Raw genomic sequence first — 6,000 nt, forward strand, 5'->3', positions numbered from 1 at the left:
CCCTCGAGCAACGTCACCAGCGAGTGCGACAGCCCGCCCTCCTCCTCGGCGGCGGCGCCAGCGTCCGCCTGCCGCGCGGCCGCCGCCTCGAAGTGCGGGAGACCGCCGCCTACGGGACGTGTCCAGGACACGTATGGACGTGTCATGCACGGCCTCGAGCTGCGCGAAGCCGCCGCCGTCGACGAGCTCGGCGGCGGAGGCCGCGTCGCCGATCAGGCCTGCGAGCGCGCGCGCGCCGTCCGCCTGCACCTCCTCCGAGCCGGCCTGCCGCACGCACAGCCGCAGAACCTCGGCGGCGGGCGCCTGCAGCCGCAGCCGCGCCAGCAACGGCGCGTCTCCCCGCGCGAGCTGCGCCACCAAACCGACCGTCGGGCCGACGAGCGCCGCCTCCTCGGCCGCCGACGCGCCGCCGTCGGCGTCTGCGTCGGCGCGAGCTCCGACCGTCTCGATGGCCACGAGGAGCTTGCGCAGCACCTCCGCCTCGAGGACGGACGCGCGGACCACGTCGTTGAGCGAGGCGAGCATCTGCAGCGCGCGCACGCCGACACCCGCCACCGCGCCGGTGGGGTGGGCCCGGACCGCGTCGCAGAGCGTCTCGACGCCGCCGTCGAGCACGAACGGCTTTGGAGGCACCGCGGGCAGCAGCATCCGAACCGCGAGGACGAGCTGCGCCGCCGTCGGAGCGTCGCGCATGTGCGAGCGCAGCGCGGGCAGGAGGAGGCCCATCGCGCCGCCGTCGGCAGCGATCTTCTTGACGAAGCCCCGCCCGCGCATGAGGGAGCAAAGCAGCCTCCACGCGTCTGCCGTCACCTCGCGCAGCTGGCCGTGCATCCGGACCGCGCGCAGCAGAAGCGGCACCGCGCGCGCGTTGAGGGCCGCAACCACCGCCCCGTCCGCAGCCTCCTTGGCGCTCACCGCGACGGCACTGCCCGCGTCTGCGCCTCCGTCGCCCCCGCCGCCGCCCGCCGCTCGCACCGCCGTCTGCGCCGCCGCCGCCTCGGCGGCGGCGGGCGAGGCGGGGTCGATGTTTGCCTCGATTGCGGCGATGCACTCGCGGAGGGCGGCCAGGTCTCGGGGCCGCTGCCCCATCCGCTGGACGACGACGTCCAGCCGCGCCGGCGGCGGCGGCGCGCCCTCCGCTGCGGCGTGGGGCACGCCGCCGGCGACGGGCGGCGGCGCGGGCTTGGAGGCGATGGCGGGGAGGGGCGCGAGGATGGCTGGCCAGAGCGAGGGCCTGACTTTTGGCAGGTCGATCACAATCTCGTGCGTGTCGGCCGAGAGGTGCCACATGCACTCGGACGCCTCCACCTCCGCGTGCAGCTCGCCCGCCACGAGCGGCTGCGGCCAGAAGCGAGCGCGCAGCACGAGCCGCGTCGCCGGCCCGTGGCTCGGCGCCAGCTGGAGCAGCACCTCGCTCTTGGTGGTCCCGTCAGGCACCGCGACGGCGATGGTCAGGTCCGTCTCCGACTGCGTCCAGCGGTACCCTCCCCCGTCGCCCGCCGTCGGGTCCGCACGCGGCTCCTCCTTCTTCCGCGGCCGCGGCGGCGGCGTGGGCTCGGGCGGCGGCCACTCGCCAAAACGGTCGGGCACGGCGGCGGCTCGCGCGGCGGAGGCGTGAGCCGCGAGTGCTGTGAGCATCTCCTTGCGCGCGCGTAGCGGCAGGCCGCCGAGCGCCGGTGCGATCTCCGCCAGCGCCTGCTTGAAGCCCAGCGGGTCGCGGGCGTCCTTTGGCACGTCAGCAAAGTCGAGGAGCCGGTTGAGCGTGGGCTCCGGCCAGCCGCGGGGCAGCTGCGAGCCGCTAGCCGCGCACAGGTCGCCGCGCAGCGCCTCGCCCGACCGGAGCGACTTGGCACGGAGCGTGCTGGCCATTGCGCGTGGCTGGAGCGAAAGCGAATATTGGGCCGCAAAGAGGGGGCCGCCAAAGAAGAATTTTGCCTGATCTGTTGGCGACGAGACACAATGCCGCCACTCCCGCCCGGGGAGGCCCCACCCGGGCTGTCGGCTCCCTCGGGGCCAATGGGGCTAGCCGACGGAGGTGGGGCGGAGGGACCGCCTCCGAAGAAGAGACATCAAAAAAACGACTGCAGAGGCAGTGGGGCGACGCCCGAAAGGCGAGCAAGAGACCGAACCAGACTGAAGATTCACCCTGAAGGGTGGGGGACGAGGCCGGGCAGTGTACACGTTAGACAGTCGTGTGTGTACGTGACGGGTGGTGTCGTAGTGTCCGTGTCCACTAGCTCCGAGTAGAGGGGGCGTTCTGCAGTTAAGGGGAAACCCGGTACACGGAGCCCTCTCGGAGAACTGTGTTTACTTTAAGGCCCTTGCCCTGCGAACGCGCACCCCCGGGGCTAGGGCTCTCTAGCCCGTAACCCGACACCGATCATCCGGCCCGCTGGGTGCGCTTCTTAGCTCCCTGGCCCTGGATGTGAGGTTGATAACTGCACTCCAAGTGCTCCAATGTCTGTGTGTTGGCGGCGTACCGTCCTCCATCCCTCCCTTGGGTTGTCTGTTTTCTTTCTTTCTTTGAAACCACGCCCTCAAGCTGGCTGTCCTGCCGACACCAAGCCTTCAAGCCGGTCCTCCGGCTTCCTCGCACGCGCCAGCCGCCACAACAAGCTCTGACTGTTAGACCTAAAGGTCGGCGGTTCGACCAACTAGGCCACCTTCAACTAGGCCACCTTTTGCGCAATTGCGCAAAAGGTGGCCTAGTTGGTTGCGCAAAAGGTGGCCTAGTTGGTCGAACCGCCGTCCGCCGACCGACCTTTAGGTCTAACAAAACAGGAGCTCCTCTTGGTACTTGGTCTTGGAGGCGCACCCTCCTGCCCGCCCCAGTCACCTCAGCGCGCTCAGGACCTTGAACTCGGGACTCGAATCAGACACCCTCACGAGAGTCGATCCTGCTTTGTCGAAGCGCCGACCTTTAGGTCTAATAACAAAGCAGGATCGACTCTCGCGAGGGTGATTCGACCCCCCACTCCCCCCCCGACCACGCCCCCCCCACCACTCTGCACTCTGGGTGCGGTCTCGAAGAGCGTCGACATGGTGAGCGCCGAAGTGAGCGCCTCGCCTCTCAATCCGAACGCGTCTCTCAGCCACGCCCGCAGCTCCGGGACGATCTGTGCCACGATCCGCAGCGGGCCACGACCCCGCTCTTGGACCGCCTCGGAGCACGCCCGGACAGCCGCGGCGGGCAGCCGCTGCGCCCCGAGCCACGTCCGACTCGCCCACACCGCAGCGAGGCACGTCGCTCTTTCCGGAGTCATGCCGTGGCGCAGCCCCCCCGTGTTGACAGTCAGAACCGTGGGATCCTTGCCCACTTCAAAGGCATGGAGCTGGCGCCACACCCCCACTCCCCGTCTCCCAGCCGCCCCGCCATCCACCGGGAGCCGGCGATCCGGTGCGAACCACAACGAGTCCGCCATCGCAGCCAGGTGGGCCGACCTCTCCATCGCGACCCCTCCCAGCTCCGTTTTGCACGCAGCGCAGCCATACCGGAAGTGGGCGCGCGTGTCCGGGCCGCCCTCGCATAGGTGACACGCGGCTCGGGGGCGAGCCCCTTCCAGCCGCACTATCCTCCGGATGGCCTCGGCGTCCGGCCCGCCCTGCGCCTGCAACTCTGACGCCGTGCAGCTCATTCTTCCTAGCGCGGCCCGCATGGCCTCCTCCAAGAGCGGGCCCGGGAGTGCTCTGCGTAGGCCGGCCGTCACTTCCAGGTCGACTTTCCCGTCAGCGCCCAGTCGTAGGAGCAGCGTCGCCCTCCTATCCCCGGGGCTCGGCGCGTCCTCATCCTCCTGGAGCAGCCTCTGCGCCTTGACCGCCTCTACTCGCTCGCCAATCTGCTTGTACGGGTCACCGAACAGCGGCCTCCCGCCCCCTGTATAGTAGTAGGTCGCCATCTCCTGCCCGTCCTGCGGCTCCATCGCCCCGTAAAAGTCGAGCTCCCTGCTCCGCCCACGTTGGGCGTGGTGTCCCGCCAGCAAGTCGCACCCGTGGTTCAGCCTCGCTAGCAGCCCCGTTCTGCCGTCCCACCGTTGCCTCTGGCCACGGTTGTGGTACGCCTGCTCCCACCCACCCATGCATGTGGCGACAAAGTCGATGCCTCGGCCGTTGTATCCGTCGATCACCCGGCCCTGCTCTCGGAGCACCCCCGCTTAAGACGTTCGGACCATGTCCCTCACCGACTTGCTCCCCGGTGGGTTCTCACGGTACCCTCTCCGACCGCATCGGGGTACCCGGGTATTGCCCCTCTCTGCTCCAAGAGGCCCCGAGAGAGCGTGTGTGTGCCTCTACTCGCCCGGCTCGAGTCAATGCGACCATCGCTTCACCTATCTTCGCCACTCGCCGCGCGCGCCGGCTCCTCAGTCATCATGGGCGGAGATTACGCTGCCGCCGCGTCGGCTCTCTTTGCAAACGTCCGCCTCCCGGCCTCGATCGTGGCGGGGGTGTTAGTCCCGCTCAGCTTTGGCTACGTGCTGCCGCGAGAGGGCGAGGTGTTCAGCCCGCGCACGCAAGGCGCCCTCATCCGGGTTTACCGCGTCCTGAGCATCTGGGCCTACGTCTCGCTGGTTGTCGCCATCGTCGACGCCAGCGTCGCCATCAACTCGCTGGCAGAGAATGCGCACGCGCCCGCGGCATCGGTCGCAGATTTGATTGCTAGCGAATATCAGCTGCCGTGGGTGGCGATGAACGTCAACTTCTTGTTTGGGCTGTGCTCGGTGTTTGTGCTGGTGGCGCTTCGCGCGCTGATGACGTGGGGGAGCGACGAGGCCAGGGTGGCGGCGGGCTCGTGCGCCGCGGCGCTGCTCTTTGCGTTGTCCACCATCGACGAGCAGGTCAAGGCGGGCTCTTTCGCCGACGGCCTGCCGCAGCTAGTATGCCAGTACTGTACACTCACGCTCGGCGTCGCCGGCGCGTCGCGCAGCCCTCTCCTGATTGGCGGCATGCTGGCCGCGGCTGGTTCCTTCGTCGGCGCCAGCGGTCTGGTCGTTGGGGCGATGGGCGCGGGCGATGAGGCGGAGGGCGGCGATTCGACGGCGGCGGCTTACCGCGACCATGTCGGGGCGGGGCAGCTGACCACGAATGCAGTCGTCGCCGAGGCGGAGACGCTGGCCGCCGCGGCGGAGCCGGCCGCGACAGAGCCGGAGGCGGAGGCGGCGGAGGCGGCGGAGGCGGCAACCGTAGCGGAGCCTGGCGCTGCTGCGCCGGCAGGTGATGAGCCAACGGGAGGATGTTGAGCGCATGTTTGGTCGTTTGCCGATGGCGCGCTCGCACTCAGGACTCAGTACACGCATGTGCCAAAATGTGATGTCCCGTTCCACTTCCAGACGACGGCCGCATGCCGCGGATGTGGTCGTGTGCCCTGACTACCGAGCATGCCGCATCGTGACAGTCAATGCACTAAATACTACGGGGGAAGGACCGTGAGTTGACGGAAATCGGGGGACGCGCGACCCACCTCGCCACAGACGGTCCCGCGCCTCGCCGCTAAGACGGCTACACGACCGCGGCTCGTGTGCGTGTAGCCGTCTTTGTCCGGAGTGAATACTCCAACGCGCTCGTCGGTGGCGGCGTCCCCCCATTTCGCCGCGCTCGGCGAACCTCGACAGCGCTTTCGGTGGCATGTGCAGCTCTTTGACTTTGTGCGCCTGAAGCCCGTGGAGAGCAGCTCCTCTCTCTGCTGCTCACACGCTCTGCACAGTTGACACAGCCTACTGTGCGGCTGCCACAGCTGTGACAGCGATGGGCTCGCCCTCACTGGCCCTCAGTCACTTGTGCTGCGGCTTGTGTGAGCGACACTCTGCTCGGCGCGACTGCCGGCCGCACTGTGAGAGATCATGGGTGTGAGAGAGGTAAAACCACGCTACCAGCGCTTGATCACATCGGCCCCGAGGTCAGATCCTTCTACTCTGTTGATGACAAGACTTGTCTACTCGCTGGAGCCGAGCAGGAGGGCTTGGCGCACAACCCCTGTTCAACTCAGGGAACAGGGTCCTTCCCCTT

The sequence above is a fragment of the Emiliania huxleyi genome (assembly GCF_000372725.1).
Source record: "Emiliania huxleyi CCMP1516 chromosome Unknown EMIHUscaffold_13, whole genome shotgun sequence".
Taxonomy (NCBI): domain Eukaryota; phylum Haptophyta; order Isochrysidales; family Noelaerhabdaceae; genus Emiliania; species Emiliania huxleyi.